At 34.3% G+C, this 23,048-nt stretch overlaps 1 protein-coding gene across 7 annotated transcripts in view; it reads left to right on the top strand.

The window, feature by feature from the left end:
• Positions 1-23,048, top strand: part of LRP1B (LDL receptor related protein 1B) — a 1,877,633-nt gene that overhangs the window by 271,356 nt on the left and 1,583,229 nt on the right. The gene's annotated exons all lie outside the window — the stretch shown is intronic.

The raw sequence follows: 23,048 nt of genomic DNA, 5'->3' as shown, positions 1-23,048 counted from the left end.
CACTCTTATTTGCACACTGGCTACTTTGAGTTCACAATTTTTTTCAGTCCTAGACTAATTAATTGGTCTCATTTACTGTTCTATTCTAATACCACTGATGCTCTAAAGCTAATTGCCTGTTTTGCTTGAAAGCAAAACATGAATAATTAATTTTTGAAGTCAAAGAAATGGTATGGGTATTTGAAAACAACATATAACAAAGGCAAATATTTCTATTTGGAGCCCCAGATTTCTATCTATGTCAGAGTTTAAAGAATTGGGGCTTTCATTGAATTGCCATATTAGAATCTCTGAAAATAAGTTGTTCCTGGCTGGTAACATAGGAAAAAAATAAGATCTTAAATTATTCACATGTCCTTGCAAAAGGAGTTAACAAATGCATATATCATTTCTAATTTTCAAAAATAAAGTAAGTAGCCTAAGTTTCTGTAGAAACTTAAATATAGTGTATACTTGTTAATGAATTCACTGTCAGTAAATAAGATCTCGTTTTCATTCTCTGAGGGGTAAATGCTAATGGGAAGGATTTAATCACAACTTTGAACAATTGAATAATTTTCAAAATATTATTTATTGATGTAATAAAACTATTATAGTATAAAAGAGCCTTTTCTGCCACTAACTTACAGAGATACTATGAGATGGTGCCATATAGGATAAATTCCTAATAATAAAAAAAAAACAACATAGTCATCAATATTAATCATATTCTTAAGTAAATATTTCACAAGAAAAACAGAAAATTGTACGTGCTTATTACACTAAAACTGACAACAGGTCAGCATAAGATTTGGAAAAATGAATATTTTCAAAAATACGTAGGACAGATGAAGATTTCTCTATCTTATGCAGTAATGAAGTGTAGGGAAGGCAAAACTTTACCTCGTATGGTCTCCAGCTAGATCTGAGAATTAAATTTACATAAAACAGATTAATAGTAGAAATATATTTACTATAAATTTTACATGACATGGAGGTCCTAATAAGGAAATGAAGACCAAACAAAGTGGCAAAATGTAAATGCTTTTACACATGATTGAAAAAAGTGAGGCGGTTGTGGAAAAGTAACTAAAAAATATGAGGGGACTAAAAGAAGATAAGACTTATTTTTTTTTAATTTATTGGGGTGACAATTGTTAGTAAAGTTACATAGATTTCAGGTGTATAATTCTGTATTACATCATCTATAAATCCCATTGTGTGTTCACCACCCAGAGTCAGTTCCCCTTCCCTCACCATATATTTGATCCCCCTTACCCTCATCACCCACTCCCCACCCCCTTACCCTCTGGTAACCACTAAACTATTGTCTGTGTCTATGAGTTTTGTTTCTCATTTGTTTGTCTTGTTCTTTTGTTGTTTTTGGTTTATATACCACATATCAGTGAAATCATAGGGTTCTCTGCTTTTTCTGTCTGACTTATTTCGCTTACCATTATACTCTCAAGGTCCATCCATCCATCTTGATAAGACTTATTTTAACAAGGCTTATTTGTACAGCATTCTCCTGACCTTGACTCCCTGCCGCTAGTGATAAGAATTTCTTTCCTCCTGGTACATGGAAGACATCTTTCACCAGAGAGTTTTATCTCCTGCTTTTAGGAAGAAAAGGGGAGATCAAGTGCCCTACTTGTATCTACTGTTTTTTAAGTGCCTATAACTCAAAAAAACTCTTATGCCAGAACAGCATATTTGGGGGTGACATATTCTGTAATTGTTCAGATGGTAATGATGCTTAAATTTGCAACATCATTTTCACTGCTATGTAAATATGCTACATAGGGGTTATATCTACATAGGGGTTCATATTTTCATTTGCCTTTAAAATTATGCAAGTGGATTTACAAAATCATTAATCTCTTCATTCAAATTTCAAATAATCCATTGAATATTGGCCTCCTGAATATCACGTAAAAAGGGCCTTTTTAATCCCATACAAAGTAACAAGGATTAATTATTACATTTTATTTATTTTTAAAGTTAGTTTATTGCTAGTCAAATAAGTATTGTGAATTGTGGTTTCTATCACTCATAGTTATATAACACTTCTAAAATGTATTTTTTTTTTTGTTTTAAACAGAGTTTACTGAAACCATAATCCAATCAGCAATTCTTAAAACATTTGTTTGCATTTTTCAAATTCGATATTGGAGATATTTTGGCGGGAGGATTGTTTTATAAAACAATTTCCATTTCCTTAGTAAGCAGTAGCTAATAGAATTAGTCATATTTGGGTGGAACTAATGAAATATAAGTTAATTGTTACAGAGAATTATTTTTTTTTTTAATATTAAATTTATTGGGGTGACAATTGTCAGTAAATTTACATAGATTTCAGGTGTACAATTCTGTATTACATCGTCTATAAATCCCATTGTGTGTTCACCACCCAGAGTCAGTTCTCCTTCCATCACCATATATTTGATCCCCTTTACCCTTAACCCCCCCCCCCACCCCCTTACCCTCTGGTAACCACTAAATTACTGTCTGTGTCTATGAGTTTTTGTTTCTCATTTGTTTGTCTTGTTCTTTTTGGTTTATATACCACATATCAGTGAAATCATAGGGTTATCTGCTTTTTCTGTCTGACTTATTTCACTTAGCATTATACTCTCAAGATCCATCCATGTTGTCACAAATGCTCCTATATCATCTTTCCTTAACGCCGAATAGTATTCCATTGTGTATATGTACCACAACTTCTTTATCCATTCATCTATCGAAGGACATTTTGGTTGTTTCCATGTCTTGGCCACCGTAAACAAAGCTGCAATGAACATTGGAGTACACGTGTCTCTATAGAGAGATGCTTTTATATTTTTGGGGTAGATACCCAGGAGAGCGATTGCTGGGTCATATGGTAATTCTATTCGTAATTTCTTGAGGAACCTCCACACTGCCTTCCATAGCGCCTGCACCAGTCTGCATTCCCACCAACAGTGTATGAGAGTTCCTTTTTCTCCACAGCCTCTCCAACACTTGTTACTATTTGTTTTGTTGATGAAAGCCATTCTGACTGGGGTGAGGTGATATCTCATTGTGGTTTTCATTTGCATTTCACAGAGAATTATTTGATGTTTTGTCATTCAATCATAATTTAACCAAAAGGAATATTTTGAAAGCACTATGTACCTAGAACCATAGTTTTCTTAAATGATAGTGGCTTATATGTTTGTGATATGTAAAGAGGAACTATGATGAATGAAAAATAAACATTTAAGATTATTTTAAATATTGCAAAAGTCATTAGTTTTTTAAAAATATTTTGTAATGAATATATTTTAACTGGTGAACCCATCACAATTAAATCAGCACAACAAATGTTTTGGATTTACATACTTAAATCATAAAAAGAAAAAGAGAAAAGGTAGGTAATTCGTTGTATTTTTTGCTATATTGAATTCTCAAAATAATCCTAAATCTTTGAAAATTTTGAAAGAAATGTGTTTTATATATTCCCTTTGGTTTTATTTTTCAAATCTACAGAAAAGTTGAAGGAATAGTACAAAGGAATATCTATACTTTTATTTGGATTTACCAGTTTTCAGTAGCTACATTTGGTTTCTGTCTCTCTCTGTTTTACTTTTTTTTTGAAACATTAGGAAGTTGCAGATATCCTGAAACTACACCTCCAAATATTTTCTAAAAACAGGACATTTTCCCATGGGAATAAACTAACGCTATCACACCAAAGAAGTTGAAAGATTGATGAAATAATGTTATCTAATAAACACTCAGTTTTTAAAGTCCTTTAATTTCTCCATATTGTATCTATTCAAGGATCATAAATTGCACTTAGTTATTTAAGTCTTTTTAAATCTAGAATAGCACCCCAAACCTACTTTTTAGAAAACTGTCATTTACTTTTTATGACATTGATAAAATATAAATATCTAGGCCAGTTGTCCTATGTAACGGTTCACAGTCTGGATTTTTTTCTGACTCTTTTGTCATATTAAGATTGAAGTTAAACATTTTTGGTGAGAATATGACAAACATGATATTGCATTCTATTGTGAGACATAACGTTGATAATTCTAAGTTTGATGCTTACAAGATTGCCCCACTTTAATGTTGCCACTTTCCCTTTATTAACAAGTGATGTGTGGTATTAAAGCCATGTGAATTACTTACTCTCGAACCCAGTGGTTTTAGATCTATTGATGACCTTTGTTTGAATAAATTATTACAGTGATGGTTACAGCATGGTCATTTTCTCACTCTGAATTAATATGTTGTGAATAATTATGTAAACAAGGTGTCTTCCTCTCATTTGCACCTTTTTAGAGTGTCACTATGGACTTAGGGATTTAGAAATATTTAGCGTCCTTTTTTTAAATATTCTAAAAATAATCTAAAAATTAAGGTTTGATATGTATTTATAATAGAAAGCTATACAATAATCAGAAGAAATGATCTCCAAAACATAACAACGTGGATGAAGCTCACAAAAATAATATTGATTAAAATAAGTCTGACACAAAAGAATATATTCGGTTCCATTTTACAAAAACAGACAAAAAATGCTGTTCGAAGTCAGGGGAGTGATTAATCTTGATGGTGCATGAGTTTGGCTTGATGTTCTATTTCTTGATTTAGGTGTGGTTAAAAGAATGTGTTCTCTTTTTTTCTTTTTATTGGTGTGACAATTGTTAGTAAAATTACATAGACTTCAGGTGTAGAATTCTGTATTATATCATCTATAAATCCCATTGTGTGTTCACCACCCAGAGTCAGTTCTCCTTCCATCACCATATATTTGATCCCCCTTACCCTCATCTCCACCCCCCCCACACCTCTTATAGTCTGGTAACCACTAAACTATTGTCTGTGTCTATGAGTTCTTGTTTCTCATTTGTTTGTCTTGTTCTTTTATTGTTTTTGGTTTATATACCACATATCAGTGAAATCATACGTTTCTCTGCTTTTTCTGTCTCACTTATTTCGCTTAGCATTATACTCTCAAGATCCATCCATGTTGTCACAAATGTTACTATATCAACTTTCCTTACCGCTGAATAGTATTCCATTGTGTATATATACCACAACTTCTTTATCCATTCATCTATCGAAGGACATTTTGGTTGTTTCCATGTCTTGGCCACCGTAAACAAAGCTGCAATGAACATTGGAGCACACGTATCTTTATGTGTAAATATTTTCAGATTTTTTGGGTAGATACCCAGGAGAGGGATTGCTGGGTCATATGGTAATTCTATTCGTAATTTTTTGAGGAACCTCCACACTGCCTTCCATAGCGGCTGCACCAGTCTGCATTCCCACCAACAGTGTATGAGGGTTCCTTTTTTTCCACAGCCTCTCCAGCACTTGTTCCTATTTGTCTTGTTGATGATAGCCATTCTGACTGGGGTGAGGTGATATCTCATTGTAGTTTTTATTTGCATTTCTCTGATGATTAGTGATATTGAGTATTTTTTCATATGTCTATTTGCCATTTGTATGTCCTCTTTGGAGAAATGTCTCTTCAGGTTGTCTGCCTATTTTTTAAATAGGTTGTTTGTTTTTGTGGTTGACTTTCATGAGTTCCTTATATGTTTTGGATATTAGCCCATATCAGAGGCACTGTTTGCAAAAATCTTCTCCCATTCAGTTGGTTGCCTCTTCATTTTGTCGATGGTTTCTTTTGCTGTGCAGAAGCTTATAAGTTTCATATAGTCCCATTAGTTAATTTTAGCTTTTACTTCCATTGCCTTTGGAATCAAATTCATTAAACGCTCTTCGAACCCAAGGTCCATAAGTTTAGTACCCATATTTTCTTCTATGCAGTTTACTGTGTCAGATCTTATGCTTAAGTCTTTGATCCATTTGAATTAATTTTGGTACATGGTGACAGATAACAATCCGGTTTCATTCTTTTGCACGTGGCTATCCAATTCTCCCAGCACCATTTTTTGAAGAGGCTGTCTTTCCTCCATTGTATGTTTTTAGCTTCTCTGTCAAAAATTATCTGTCCATATTTATGTGTTTTTATTTCTGAGTTCTCAGTTCTATTCCATTGGTCTCTGTGTCTGTTTTTCTGCAAATACCATGCTGTTTTAATTATTGTTACCCTGTAGTAGAATCTAAAGTCACCTAGTGTGATACCTCCAGGATTGTTTTTTTTCTTAAGATTGCTTTGGCTATTTGGGGTCCTTTGTGGATCCAAACAAATCTGATGATTTTGGTTGTGTCTTTAAAGAAGGTCATTGGGATTTTGATGGGGATTGCATTAAATCTGTATATTGCTTTGAGTAATATGGCCATTTTAGCTATATTGATTCTTCCAATCCATGAGCATGGTATGTCTTTCCATTTCTTGTGTCTTCTTCAATTTCTTTCAGAAATATCTTATAGTTTTCAGCATATAGGTCCTTCACATCTTTGGTTAAGTTTATTTCTAAGTATTTTATTCTTTTTGCTGCAATTGAAAAAGGAATTGTTTTTTGTATTTATTTTTCTTTGATTTCATTGTTAGCATATAGGAGTGCAATGGACATTTTTAAGTTGATTTTGTAGCCAGCAACTTTACTGTATTCATTGATTGTTTCTAATAGCTTTTTGGTGGAGTCTTTATGTTTTTCTATATATAGCATCATGTTACCTGCAAAGAGTGACAGTTTAACTACTTCATTCCCAATTTGGATGCCTTTTATTTCTTTCGTTTGCCTGATTGCTGTGGCAAGGACTTCCAACACTAAGTTGAAAATCAGAGGTGATAGGCCACAGCCCTGTCGTGTTCCTGAACATAGAGCAAAGGACTTCATTTTGTCACCATTAATTATGAGATTAGCTGAGGGCTTGTCATAGATGGCCTTTATTATGTTAAGGTATTTTTCTTCTATACCAATTTTATTAAGTGTTTTAATCATAAATGGATATTGTATCTTGTCAAATGCATTTTTTGCATCAATTGATATAATCATATGATTTTTGTCCTTTATTTTGTTTATATGATGTATCACATTGATGGATTTGGGGATGTTGAACAATCCTTGTGCCCCTGGGATGAAACCCACTTGGTCATGATGAATAATCTTTTTAATGCATTGTTGTATTCGATTTGCTAGAATTTTGTTTAGGATTTTTGTTCTGTATTCATCAGAGATATTGGTCTGTAGTTTTCTTTTTTTGTGTTGTCCTTACCAGGTTTGGGTATCAGGTAATGTTGGCCTCATATAATGAGTTAGGTAGTACTGAATCTTCTTCAGTTTTTTGAAGGAGTTTGAGCAGAACTGGTGTTAGGTCCTCTTTGAAGGTTTGGTAGAATTCACTAGTGAAGCCATCTGGTCCAGGACTTTTGCTTTTGGGAAGGTTTTGGATGACTGATTCAATTTTGTTACTGGTGATTGGTCTGTTTAGATTTTCCATTTCTTCATGATTCAGCCTAGGAAGGCTATATGTTTCTAAGAACTTGTCTAGTTCTTCTAGGTTATTGAATTTGGTGGCATATAGTCCTTCATAGTATTCTTGAATGATCCTTTGTATTTCTTTGGTGTCCGTGATAACTTCCCCTTTTTCATTTCTGATTTTGTTAATTAATGTCTTCTTTCTTTTGATCTTAGTGTGTATAGCGAAGGGTTTGTCAATTTTGTTAATCTTTTCAAGGAACCAGCTCTTTGTCACATTAATTTTTTCTATTGTCTTTTTGTTCTCTATTTCATTTATTTCTACTCTAATTTTTATTATTTCATTTCTTCTGCTGACCTTGGGTTTCACTTGTTCTTTTTTTTCTAGTTCTTTAAGGTGTAACATGAGGTTATTTATTTGGGATTTTTCTTGTTTCTTGACATAGGCCTGTACTGATATAAATTTCCCTCTTAAAATTGCTTTTGCTGCGTCCCAAAAATTTTGGTAGGATGTATTTTCAATGTTATTAGTTCCTATGTATCTTTTGATCTCTCCTCTAATTTCTTCTTTGACCCATTCGTTCTTTAAATGTATGTTGTTTAATCTCCATGTATTTGTGTTTTTCCTGCTTTCTTTTCACAGTTGATATCCAATTTCAATGCCTTCTGATTAGAGAATATGCTTGTATGATTTCAATTTTCTTCAATTTGCTGAGGCTGATTTTATGTCGCAATATATGGTCTATCTTTGAGAATGTTCCATGTAGACTAGAAAAAAAAATGTACAGTCTGATGTTTTAGGATGAAGTGCTTTATATATGTGAATTGTGTCTATTTCATCTAATGTGTCATTTAAGGCTGAAATTTTGTTATTTATTTTCTGTTTGGGTGATCTGTCTATAGCTGTCAATGATGTATTTAAATCCCCTAGTATAATTATGTTTTGGTCAATTTCTTCCTTTTGTTCTCTTAGTAGTTGCTTGGTATATTTCGGTGCTCCCTGATTGGGGACATAAATATTGCTGACTGCTATGTCTTCTTGTTGTTAAATCCCCTTTACCATGATGAAAAGTCCATCTTTTTCTCTTGTTACCTTTTTCACCCTGAAATCTGTTTCATCTGATAGCAGTATGGCTACACCTGTTTTTCTCTGGGTACCATTTGCTTGGAGTGTCAATGTCCACCCTTTCACTTTGAGTCTATGCTTGTCCTTGTAGCTGAGATGTGTCTCTTGGAGACAGCATATGGTTTGGTTTAGTTGTTTGATCCAATCTGCTACTCTGTGCCTTTTTATTGGTGAGTTCAGTCCACTTACATTTAGGGTGATTATTGATATGTGAGGATTTCCTGTCATTCTATCTTTAGTTTTCTGGTAAGGCTGTGTCTCCATTGTTTCTTTGCCTTTTTGTTATTGTCTATTATTTCTGTGTGGTGGTATTCTATGATCTTTCCATCTGTTTCTTCTTTTATTACAGTATATGTTTCAGTTCTGGATTTTTTTTTTTGAGTGGTTACTCTTAAGTTAACATAAAAGAAATTTTGATATTTACTATTCCATTTTCTTCAGCACACTTACTTTCTCCATTCCCATGTTCCCGTTCAGGCCCTTACTCTCCCCCTTTTTATGTTTTGGTTGCCACAAATTGTCCCTGTTGATGGTGGTCGAATACCCTCCTTTATTATTTCTTGCAGTGCAGGTCGTGTATTAGAAAATTCCTTCAGCTTCTGTATGTCTGGAAAGGTCTTTATTCCTTTTTCATATCTAAAGGATATCTTTGATGGATATATTATTCTTTGCTCGTATTTTCTCTTTCAATAATTTGAATATTTGGTTCCACTCCTGCTTGGCTTATAGAGTTTGTGCTGAAAAATCTAATGATAATCTAATGGGCTTTCCTTTGTAAGTTACCATCTTCTTTTCCTTGGCTACCTTGAGTATTCTTTCTTTGTCATTTATGATAGACATATTCAATACAATGTGACTTGGAGAAGGACTGCTGGGATTGAGGTAATTAGGTGTTCTATTTTTTTCTTGGGTTTGAGGATGTAGTTCAGTCCACAAGTTTGGGAATTGCTCAGTGACAATTTATTTGAATATATTCTCTGTTCCCTTTTCTATTTCTTCCCCTTCTGATATGCCAATTATTCTTATATTTCTCTTTCTGATGGAGTCAGAAAGTTCTTGTAGAGTTCTTTCATTTCTTTTAAGTCTCGAGTCTCTTTCTTCTTCCATCCGTTTAATTTCCAGGTTTCTATCTTCTATATAACTGATTCTTCCTTCCATCTGGTCAACTCTTCTACCTAAACTGGCTATTTCATTCTTAATTTTTTCTATTGAGTTCTTAATCTCCTGAAATTCTATTTGGTTCTTTTTTAAAATTTCAATCTCTTTCGTAAAATGCTCATGGTGTTCTTTGATTGTGTTTCTGAGTTCATTAAACTGCCTTTCTGTGTTTTCTTGCATCTCGTTGAGTTTTTTCAGAACTGCAATCTTGAATGCTCTGTCATTTAAGTCACATATTTCCATATCTTTAAGTTCCTTTTCTGTAGACTTTTCACTTTCTTTCTGAGCTGTCTTGTTGCCTTGGTTATTCATGGCAATTACTGATTTATTATTTCTCTTCCTAGACATCTACAGGAGTGGCTTCTGCAACAGGTAGATAGAAAGAGGTCTTTCTTTTGTTTGCCAGTACTTGTTGGTAGAATGTTTTATTTTCTCTCCGACTGCAGCCTTTTTTTCTCTCTCTCACGGTAGCGCTATGTTTTCTCTGCACTATTCCAGCTTCTCACACAATGCGGGGATTCCCTGGGAGACGGGGTTCTCCTCTTTTAATAGTTCGCCTTGGTCACAGGGCACAGTGTCCATGTTGTTATGCAGAGAGCTTTTGAAGTTCCAAAGCTCTTCCTGCACCAGATTCAGAGCCCTTATGTTTCAGCAGTTCTGTTTATTCCTGGAGGGTTCTGCACAGATAGGTGGGGCAGGTTGAGTTGTGAGAGGTGGCCCAGAATAATGTAGGGTACCACCCCCACAGCTGGTCCTGCTTCCACAGTTCCCTCCCCTTTGCCGGAACTATTTGGGCTGCGAATCTGTCTCTGTGGTTTACAGTTCTCAGAACAGCAAATAATCTGTTATTTTGATCTGACACTGCTACTGTTCCATTTCTAGCACCGGGCCGGTGGGGGTGGGGTGAGCTCTGGGAGGGTAGGAAGGGCGTTGCTAGTCTCAGTGACTAAGGCTTCCGTTCTTTGCTCAGCAGTGAGGACTTAAACCACCGCTTTCAGCATTCTTCCCTCAGTCTTTTCTTTGAGGTCTCTGCCGTGAGCGTTTCGTTCAGCTCAGCCATGTTATATGCTGTGCCCTCAGCCCTGTGGGCCATAAACGGAGCCTTAGCAGTCCAAGTTCTACCCTTTCCTGCAGCTGCAGTAGTTCCAGGATGCAGTGAGCTTGCAGCATTGAGCTAGGTCTGTGTCCTGCGCCCGCGTGGCTTTGTCCCAGCACTTCTCCCTTTCCTCCTCCCCTGCTGGCATGATTCGCCCACCTTTAGGTGAATTCAGTAGTGGGCCTCTTCGTCTTGCTTGTCTGCTGTGCAAGGAGTCCTTTGTGGAGTTATAGTTGTTTGATTAGTTGTAAATTCCAGGGGAGATTTACAGAGGCTCACCTCACGCTGCCATTTGATGATGTCTCAAGAATGTGTTCTGATAAGGAAAATTCATGAAGCAATGACCTTATTAAATTGGTACTTTTCTGAATGTGTATTATATAGCAATAAAAAATTAGAAACAATTCATCCAAATTTGTTTAATTGAGCAAAGCGAGCACCTTCAATTTCTTTTTTAAAATTTTCAGTACTATTATTTTTATTTTTTTAAGTATAATTTTTTGGGATTACAATGGTTAACAAAATTATATAGGTTTCAAGTGTGAAATTATATAGTATATCATCAATATATTGTGATGTGTGTTCACCACCCACAGTCAGTTTTCCTTCCATTGCCATATGTTTGACCCCATTTACCTATTGTAACTATTCTACCATCCCCTCCCCCATTACCCTCTGGTAACCATTAAACTGTTGTCTGTGTCTTTAAGTTATTGTTTCTTTATTTGTTTGTCCTGTTCCTTTGTTGCCTTAAATTTAATATCCCACATATGAGTGAAGTCATATGGTTCTCGACTTTTTCTGTCCGACTTGTTTCTCTTAGCATCATAATCGCAAGGTCCATTCATGTTGTTGCAAATGATAGTATTCATCTTTTCTTATGGCAGAATAGTATTCCACTGGGTATATATCCCACAAGTTTTTAATCCAATCATCTATATATGCCCACCAGTAAGTACAAAGTTATTTGATTTTTCCGGCCTCTAAATATATCTCATTTTCAGCTTGTATTTTACTCCTCAGACCTGAAATCAGCATTTCTCCAGAGCCCTGACTCCTTTTAGAAGCCACAATCTGGGCATTAAGTGTGGTAATTGCTATTGGAGTATCATTACTTTTAGACTCTTTCATGGCTAGAGAGATCTAGAAAACACACACACACACACACACACACACACACACACACGGGTATTTCTTCCTAATAGACCATACTGATACCCCCAATTCAAATTCACCCACTGGGGTTTTCTCACCTTTCTCATCTCATTTACATTTCCCCTTCTCACAGTGAGAACTCTGATTTCCAAGAACATCAAGGTTATTCCCTTATTTAAGTTTTTCTACAGTACACACACAATAGTTTTATAATCATTCCATCAATACTACTACCAAAAACAATATTGCAGAAGAAGGTTCAAAGCCGCAATCAGGGAGTTCATGCTAACTTACTTTTTTCTCTCCTATGTCATTATTTTAATTGAATTGTTTCTATTTTGTCAGGACATATATATTATTATTTCCCCTTGTCCCCACCTTTAATTTGGTCACAAATCATAACATTGAATACTTCAAATGTATTATGATTTTATTTGTCAATTATACCTCAATAAAGCTGGGAAAAAATTCAGTTTCTCAGTTGAACTAGCCACATTTCAGCTGCTCCATACCTACATGTGACTAGTGGCTACCGGAGATAAATGTGCAGATACAATCAATTTCCATCATGGCAGAAAGTTTTGTTGAACATTGCTGCTAGAGAATATTGGATAAATACCAGTTGCAGTCCAAACACTGAATGATTTTTGTTTTGCCTATATTTTATTAACTCTTCAATCAAACTTAATTTCTTATTTTCTTGCATGCTTCAAGTCATATAACAAAATCAAATTGATTGTTCCTGTTAATTTAGGTTTGATTGTATGTTTAATATATAGTCTTCTCATTTAAAGTTATCAGTAAGTTTCTACTATTTCTAGGGAAAATAATTCTGTCTATCAGTGATTACTTTGAAAGATGGGCCTCAAGCAATCAGCACATAAAAGATGTTACCTCTGCTTACTTTTTGCTCCTTACGTACATCCAAAGGTGGCTGCCAATTTCATCAGCTTATAGACGTTTAGCACCTCAGCACTACCATAATCCTCACCAATGGCTTTAAGAAATGAGAGAAAAGTACAGGTATAGATCCTTAATTTGCTTGACTTGACCAATCCAGTTATAATTTAGCAAAATCATATTTCTCGAGTCTTTCATTCAAAAACAGAAACAGATAAAATCAGTACTTCCCCTACTCTACTTGTCTGTTTGTCAAGAATATCCAATCGTCTCATCCTTACTCCCAGAAATTGTGAATAAACCATCAATAAATCTGTTGTCTGTTATTGCATTATGCAAAAATGATAGGATGGATTTTACCAAATTTGGAATAGCTGGAACTGAAGTACATCAAGGCGCCCACATGAATATTAATTTTGGAGAGATATGGCATATGAATTTGGATGCTTTGAACAGAGAAAACAAATAGTTTCAAATTTGAAATTCAAATCAAAAGTCAAAAGTGCAGACAATTGAATTATAAAAATGAGATTGGCTATTGGACTTTTTCTCTCTCGAGCAGCTCTCTGTGTTATGAACTAGAACGAGTAACACTAGAGATTTGGTTATTTTAATGCCATTCAGAGATTTCCCAAGAAACTCTTTTGCCATAGTTACCAAAACTTCTTTCTCTGGTCATAAAACAGATACAGAAAAAAATGAGGTATTTAAATTGTAGCATTTGAATGAATACATTTCATTTTTTCCCCATTTTTTTTCTTATTAGTTTCAGGTGTACAAAACAATGTAATAGTTACACCCCTTACAAAGTGATAACCTCTCTCCCCCAATCTACCACACCTCCAACATTGCACACAGCTGTCACAGTTCCAGTGACCCATTCCCTGTGCTGCACTCCACATCCCGTAAATATCTATATCTATCTATCGATCGATTAATTGATCGATAGATAGATATAAAACCACACTTGACGCCCAACACTTCATTCAGCTTCAGCTTCCGATGCACACCACACAGTCCATGAAGTGGTCTCCCCAATAAGACAAGCATCGATCAGATACCCTACAAAATTTGTACAACATTGCTGATTATACTCCCCAAGCTCTGCTTTGTATCCCCATGGCAATTTTGTGGTTACCAGTTGTGCTTTCTAATCCCCTCACCTTCTCCCTCATCCCTACCACTCTCCCATCTAGCAACGCTCAGTTGTTCCTCTATCTCTCTGAGACTGTTTCTGATTAGTTTGTTCATTTTTTCTATTCTGTAGATTCCACATATGTGAGATCATATGGTATTTGTCTTTCTCCATCTGACTTATTTCACTTAACATAATGTTCTCTTGGTCCATCCATATCATTGCAAATGGTAAGATTTCATTTTTTCTTTATGGCTGAGTAATACTCCATTGTATAAATGCACCACAGTTTCTTAATCCAGTCATCTACCAAAGGCGTTTTGTTTGTTTCCATGTCTTTGGCTATTATGAATAGAGCTGCAATAAACATTGGGGTGTATCAATTTTTTTGAATTAGTGTTTTGAATTTCTCTGGGTAGATACATAAGAGTGGAATTGCTGGGACATAAGGTAGTTCCATTTCCAGTTTTATGAGATACCTCCATACTGATTTCCGTAGTGGCTGCAGCAATCTGCAATCCCACAAACAGTGCATGAGGCATCCCTTTTCTCCACATCCTCACCAGCACTTGTCACTTGTTGATTTATTGATGATAGCGATTTTGACTGATGTGAGGTTGTATCTCATTGTGGTTTTCATTTGCATTTCTCTAATGATTAGTGAAGTTGAGCAATTTTTTCATGTTTGTTAGCCATCTGTGTATCTTCTTTAGAAAAAAATGTCTCTTCATGTCCTCTGCCCATTTTTTAATTGGGTCATTTGATTTTTTTGGTGTCGAGTTGAATGAGTTTCTTAATAAATTTTGGATATTAATTCCTTATCAGATGTATCATTGAGAAATATCTTTTCCCATTCAGTGGGATGCTTTTTTGTTTTATTAATGATTCCTTTTGCTGTGGAAAAACTTTTTAGTTTGATGTAATCTCATAGGTTTATTTTTTTTCTCTTAATTCTCTTGTACAAAGGGATATGTCAGTATAAATATTACTGATGGTAATGTCTGCAAATTTTCTTCCTATATTTTCTTCTAGGAGTTTTATGGTTTCAGATTTTACATTTAAGTCTTTAATCCATTTTGACTTTATTCTTGTATATGCTGTAAGAAGGTGGCCTAGCTTCATTTATTTGCATGTGTCTGTCCAGGTTTCCCAGCAGCATTTATTGAATAGACTGTCTTTACCCCAGTGTAAATTCTTGCTTCCATTGTTGTAGATTAAATGACCATATAGGCATGGGTTTATTTCTGGACTCTCTATTCTGTTCCATTGATCAATGTGTCTGTTTTTATAGTGATACCATGCTGTTTTTATTACTAAAATCTTGTAGTATATTTTGATGTCAGGTATCATGATAACTCCCACTTTGTTCTTATTTCTCATGATTGTTGTGCCTATTCGGGTCTTTTATGGTTACATATACATTTTAGGATTACATGTTTTATCTGTGAAAAATGTTCTTGGTGGTTTCATAGGAATTGCATTGAATCTAAGGCAATTGTATATTGCCTTAGATAGTATAGACATTTTAACTATATTAATTCTTCCTTCCCATGAGCATGGTATGTGTTTCCATTTATTTGTATTTTATTTAATTTCTCTATTCAGTATCTTATAATTTTCTGACTACAGGTCTTTTACTTCTTTGGTTAAATTTAGTCCTAAGTATTTTATAGTTTTGAAGCAATTGTAAATGGGACTGTTTTCTTAATTTCTCCTGATAATTTATTATTGGTGTATAGAAATGCAACTGATTGCTGAATATTAATTTTGTATCCTGCTACTTTACTAAAGTCATTTATCAGTTCTAATAGTTTTTTTTGTGTGTGTGTTTGTGTGTGTGTGTGTGTGTGTGTGTGTGTGTGTCTGTGTGTGGCGTCTTTGGGGTTTGCTCTGTATAGAATCATGTCATCTGCATATGATGACAGTTTTATTTCCTCCTTACCAATTAGGATGCTCTTTATTATTATTTTATTTCTTGTCTGATTGCTGTGGCTAGAAGTTCCAGAACTATGTTGAATAAAAGCGGAGAAAGTGGGCAACCTTGTCTTGTTCCTGATCTTAAAAGGAATGGTTTTAGCTTTTCCTATTGAGTATGATGTTAATTGTGAGTTTATCATATATGGCCTTTTTCATGTTGAGATATGATCCCCCTTTTCCACCTACTTAAGCCTTCTTAAAAGTTTTTATCATAAATGGCTGCTGGATTTTTCCAAATGCTTTTTCTGCATCTATTGATATGACCATAAGATTTTTATTTTTTATTTTGTCAATATGGTGTATCACATTAATTGATTTGTTGATATTGAACCAACCTTGCATACCAGGAATGAATCCCATTTGATCGTGGTGCATGATCTTTTTAATATATTGCTGAATTCTATTCACTAAAATTTTGTTGAGGATTTTTGCATCTATGTTCATTAGGGATATCAGCCTGTAGTATTTTTTTTTTTTTTATAATGTCTTTGCTGATTTTGGGATCTGGGTGTTAGTGGCCTCATGAAAAGCATTTGGGAGCCTCCCCTCCTTCTGGAATTTTTTGGAATAGTTTGAGGAGAGTAGGTGATGATTCTTCTTTGAATGTTTTGTAAAATTCACCTGTAAAGCCATTTGGTCCAGGGCTTTTGTTTGTTGGGAGCCTGTTGATTACTGAATCAATTTCACTGGTAGTAATCAATCTATTCAGGTTTTCCATTTCTTCCTGAGTTAGCCTTGGAAGGTTGTATGCTTCCAGAAAATTATCAATTTCTTCCAGGTTGTCTAGTTTGTTGGCATATAGTTGCTCATAGTATTTTCTTTTTTTTATTTATTTTTTTATTTTTTTGTATTTCTGTGGTGTCTGTTGTCACTTCTCCTCTTTCTGAATGAATATATTTCTAGAGTACTCCTTAAATATTTGGCAGTCAGAATGGATGTTGGCAGAAAACGGTTCACAAGATTGGAAGGGACCATATTAAATGACAGCCTACTTGGAGGTGATGATAAATGAATATCTGTAGGTTAAAGTTCAACCATTTCCAAATCAGCTGCTATTCATTTCATTGGCAAGTCCTGGGATATTTTCATGAACTTCACTTTCTTATCCTCCACATAAAATTAAGCCACAACTTGTGAGATTTGTCTTCTTTCTCCTCGTTAAATCATCTGATAAATTTACACATACATGTGGAGACAAGTTAGGCTATGGAGTAAAAGTAAATAGATTTACTCTACTTCCGTTCATGCCTGTCTGAAATGTGAAAAGAGTATTATACCTAGAAAAAGGCTTAGTTTTCTATCATGGTATTTTTATATCAGTCATATAACAAGATGACTTAGAGGCAATGCATCACAAATCTCATTATAAGTATAATGCTGATAAAAATGTAAATGCTGACACTTTAAATCTGAATTGTAAATGACTAGGTAATCTTATTTCCCTCTATTCTCCTCTGATTTGTAAGCTCGCTGACAGATTCAGTATTCTTAAGCCTTACATAAGTTCATGAGTTATTTAGTTGAAAATATACTGTAGTGGAAATAGTCATTTCTGCAGATACTATCTTTTTTTCCATGAGAGAAAATGTGATTAGGGAAATTAATTTTCTTCCTGTCTAGCAAAAAGTAGATTCTTAAAACAGGAAGTAACCCATGAAAGCATCCTGTATGTACCCATCATTTCAAAATAGGAAACCAAAATTCAAAGCAGTTGAGTAAATTGCACAACAGTGTATTTATCAAATTAGAGATCAGTATTGCTAGGACTGGTTTCCAAAATTTTATCTGCCAGATGCTTTCCATTAGACTTTGTTTTTTTTTTTTTTCTTTCTATTTTTGAAACATTCTTATTTTATTTAAGAGAGTTTTATTTTCTTAGGTTTTATGTATCATTCCTTCTCAATGACTACTAGATATGGGAGGGTTACTTATGTTGACCTACGTGGACTAATGAATGTTAGGATCTATGGAATACCTATTTCTAGACATAGCCATTCACTCCACAGACACCCCACAATAAAAACTCTGAATTAGGGTCCTTTCTTCCTTCCTTCCTTCTTTCCTTCCTTCCTACTTTCCTTCCTCCCTTTCTTCCTTCCTTGCTTCGTTTCTTCCTTGCTTCCTTCCTTCCTTCCTTCCTTCCTTTTTTCCTTCCTTTCTTCTTTCCTTCTATTCTTCCTGCCTTCTTTCCTTATTTTCTTCCTTCCTACCTACCTTCCTTCTTTCCCCTTCTCTCAACTCTCATCTTCCCTTCTCTGTTTTCATTTCCTTTAAATTTCCTCTATTTCTTTTCTTTCCCTCTCTTTTACCTCTTTCCCACCAATTAATACAAACTAATATTGTATTAGGTCCTAAAGTATGAAGAAGTGAAAACATAGTCTCTGTTCCTATGGAATGAACAATCTCTTGGAAGTATTACTGGCAAAATAATTGTGGATCAAATAGTAATATTAATACAATACAACAATATTTTATTGTTTCAATTGATTAATTGAGATTTATTATTGTTATTTTTCAGCTATACTGAGGTATAATTAACATACAATATTATAAGCTTTTTAAAGTCTACATCATTGTGATTTGATATACATATACATGGTGAGAGGATTCCCCTCCTCTAGTTAATTAACATATCATCATCTTACATGTTTATCTTTTTTTTAGAATCCACATATAAGTAATACCATGTTGTATTTGTCTTTCCCTGTCTAGCATATTTCACTTAGCACAGTGCCCTCAAGGGCCATCTGTATTGTCACAGATGGTAGGATTTACTTCTTTCTCATGGCTGAATATATTGCATTGTGTATTATATCACATCTTCTGTATCTGTTTATTCATTGACGGACACTTAGGTTCTTTGCATATTTTAAAGCTCAGGGACTGGAATTACTGTCCTGTCGTTTTCTAACTTTCTTGAACAAGTAATACCTATGTATTCGTTTTAGTATATTAAAATGAATTTGAAGACTGATCTCTACTGACCTCTTTATATTGATATTAACTAATGTATCTTAGAATCTATGAAATTCTGTAGTTATTTATATTTTTACAATTTATTGTTCTTCACAAAAACCTTAAAATATTGTTTTTTGTATATCCGATATTAACTAGAAAATATTAAGAAGTTATAGGCTATAGGGAAAAATTAGCAATGCAGAAATGGGGGGAAATGTTTTTTGTATTTTTCCCCCTATTTTGGATTTTTCTCTGTAGAGACTTAAGAAATGGAAGAACAATAGTCTATGTAATTACTGAGAGAAAGGATTTCTATTCATATATCTAGGTAACATTTTGAAATTTTGACACAACTGTCTCTGTGGATAGAATTATGGTCCATGGCCAGCTTCCCAGTGATTGGTAAAATCATCAGGGACAAAACTACTCACCTGTCCTTGTTCTCCAAGCCTGATGAGTGCAATTGAATGCTCAATTACTCTTAATTCTCAGGAATGGTGGAGCAGAATGAGCAAACTTTAAATTTATATCCACTGTACCGGAAGATTTTAGTTCAGTCACGTCAACACAGTACAGGGGAAAAACTGAATTCTTAGATCTGAGTTCACTTTCCACGTGTGCCATATACTCCCAGTATGACCTTGCATAAACTCATTTAACCTTTATGAGTGTCAGGTCACAATCTAAGAAATGAAAATACTATCTATCTCACAAGATAAGTTTTGTGATTCAATGTGATTAAATGTAAAGTTCTTAGCACAGTACTTCTAGGCATTCAACAATGGAGTTTCCCTATTAATTTCTTCCACTCTCCATTTTGGACTAAACTTCTACCTAGTTGATAAACTCTTGATAAGTCCTAATAAATCCTTTCTTCAATTACTTGGCAGATGCAGTTATGAGTATAATTAATTACAAAATAGATTAGTGAAGGAGAAGAGACATAACAATAATGTGGAGGGAAAAAACAAAAACAAAAAATGGGAGTTGAGAAGATCATGGGCACAGGAAAGGTAACGACTCTTTTGCTGGGGCTTTTTAAGTCTGGTGAAAAGGTAGTGTTTCATATGTAAAATGGAGATGTCTGCATTATTTTAATGATTCACATTTTTATTAGAAAAGAAGATGACCTATATATAACTGCAAACATAAAGAAATAAAGAACTCCGAGTTTTCACATGTGCTATAGTAACCATACACCACCACAGTCCTCTTCTTTAACAAGTTTTTATGTTTATTTTTTCTCATAATTTAACGTAAAATAAATGAGGTTGGGTAGAAGGAAGAATGCATCCTTACATAGCAGAATGGACACTGTTGTCAAGTACAAATTACAGAGTCTTTTTCAGCTTGTCCTAGGCCTTGATTTAGATCTCCAAGAAAATGAATGAGACAGCAATAAAAAATATCCGTGTTGTGATCATTATGAATGTGTTTTATCAAAGCAGACATACTCAATAATAAACAAGATACACATTTCTAATCCTATGATATTAAAAGTAGTTTCTATTGTTCCATGAACTTTGGGATTTCATTATTAACTTTAATCTCAAAAACCTATTTTAAATGAATTAAAAAGCATTTTGATTCTGTAGCACAAATGACCCTGCTAACCTCTTTGGTCCTTCACAATCATTATACGACCCATCATTTATCCTTGGGACTTGTCAGACAGATTCATCTTACACTTGATTGCTTACCCCAATCAGTTTTTGTTGGTGTTGTATTTGCCATTTAACTAAAGTGTTGATGTTCTATAAATTACAGTCTCTTGCTTATTATTGGCACTGAAATTCTGTCCTTGTTGACAACTGTTTTTGTTTTGAAAGTCACCTAAGCTAAGGTTATATGTTTATATTACAGTAAATCAACTACTTTTTTACTTTAGATTAAGGCAAATATTGTATTGGACTCTTTTGATAGTTACTCATGGTCCTCCTCTCTTATAATTTTATTACTTTTTATGAAGTACTGAAGGTTCCATCATGCTAACATTTGTTGAACTTTCAGTATGCTGGAAGGTAGTACAGTGTAGTGTAAAGGAAATGGAATCTGAAGTCAGATAGGTTTAGGTTTGATTGACAGCTGAACAAGGAGCAGCCACTGTTGATGCTTCTGAATACTGCTTTGATACTTCTCAAAGACTCAGTTTCAGCATCCAACAAATGGGAACAATTGTACCCAGCCACACTGTTCATATGATGATTTTATGATATAAAAGACTAGGAAATAAAAATAATTGACAAATAGGTGTTATAAATCAAATTTGAAGTTGAAGTTAGATTCTGCTGATCTCAGCTCATGTGCCCTCTTATCAGCCAGGCCTTCCCTGAGCACCCTAACTAAAGTAGCCTCTTTGACACAATCCTTACCAGCCTCGTTTTTTGTCTTATCACTTACAATTGTCAGAAATGATGTCGCATATTTGTTTTATAATTGTTTATCCACCAGAATCTAAACTTAAGGACAAAGAGTGTACAATTTATCCACCCATACGCTCAGTTCACGGCATATTGTAGAAGCTCAATAAATGTATGCAAAATAAATGAATTCATAGCTGAACCCCTAACTGATACAAAAACACTATGTTTGGTGCTGCAGGAGTTTAAATATGAATATTTAAACTAAATGTATAAATATTTAAACTAAAGCTAAAAGTAGCTTCTCATTTGGTAGGTGGGATAGGATAAGTGAAACAAATAAAATGCAGAGAAATTAAGCTCACCACCATACTTAAGGTCCAAAAAATGATAGAGCTTAATACACAGGAGAGAACACAAGAATAGGAAGGTGTATTCAGCCTACATGGAGACGTCTAGTGCAGTTTATCATGGTGTCGATGAGCGTTATTAGGGTGCTATTACAGGAGTATACACTTGTGTTTCTCCAACTTCACTCTGCAGACCAGCAGTAGGGTAGTGGGTATAGTAGCTAAGAGAATTCTTCAATTGTGTGTTTTCATTTCTGTTCTAATCTCAACATTAGCATAATTTTACTTCAAATCATTGGTTTGGCCATGTTATAACCAAATATTTCCACATGATTTCAGTGGCTGAAATTTTGTTTGCGTTTATGATAATATGGACATCCTACTCTAGTAAATTAATGTTATAGGTGGATGAGAAAACTATACCAATGGAGTTAATGTGTAAATAATATATATTAGTCAAACGAAGTTTCAGATAAGTTTCTATGGAGAAATTAGAGGGACACGAGGTAGGTAGGGTATGCATACAAACTCAAGAAAATGTGTATTATAGTAGCTAATTCATATTCTCATCTCAAGGTGAGCTTTTGTTTCAACAACATATTATTATTTGTATATTATGCTAGTATCTCTTTAAAAGTTTGTTTTGCACCTTAGTTTATTTACAAATGTGTGTGGTTTTTTTTGGCTTATGTTGTATAACTATCAGTATGGGCATATTGCATGTAGGTTTTCACTTAACTTATGGTTCAGTAACAATATGAAAATAGTCATAGCCTTCCTCTCTTAGAATTTTATTACTTCTTATGAAGTACTGAGGGTCCCATCATGCTAACATTTGTTGAATTTTCAATATGCTGTAAGGTGGTATAGTGTATTGTGAAGGAACTTAACATATGTTTCTGTAACAATATGAAAATGTAATGTAGGTCAACACTTGGGGTCTATGATTTTATTTTTCCCTTAAAATAATTTTAAACATTTGTCACATTTGAGGAATAATGGTAGGTCATTCTGATTTCGTTCTTCCTTGTATTTTTCTGCCATAATTTCTGGGTGTCAATATGTTGATGGTGAAAATTCTTTTAGTGGCAGTGGAAAGGGAATGGGAGAAAGATGTAAACAGACAATGAAGATGGCTAGGTTGCTTGAACTGGAGTGATTTTCAACTCTGGAGACTATGCGTATTGTCATGCCATCTGCCACAATACTGGGGGAGTTCAACTAATTAGTACTCTTCGGTACATGTTGAGCGTGAGTCCTTAATTTATTTCCAGATAAAGCCATATAGATTTAGGCAAGAAAGAGGAATTAGGATTAAAAAAGAGAGGGTTTAGGGGGCATTTGTGAAGGAAAAGCAGCTGTGGTCCTGACAGTAGGTGAACTCATCAAAGAGGGCCAGAGGTAGAACTGGGATGAAAACTTCATTTAGAGGTGTGAATGAGAAAAATAAAATACAATTACTAAATATTTCTTATTCAGAATTTGTA

This window comes from Rhinolophus hipposideros, assembly GCF_964194185.1.
Source record: "Rhinolophus hipposideros genome assembly, chromosome: 6".
In the NCBI taxonomy this organism is placed as follows: domain Eukaryota; kingdom Metazoa; phylum Chordata; class Mammalia; order Chiroptera; family Rhinolophidae; genus Rhinolophus; species Rhinolophus hipposideros.
This window is presented reverse-complemented; position numbering and strand designations above follow the sequence as displayed.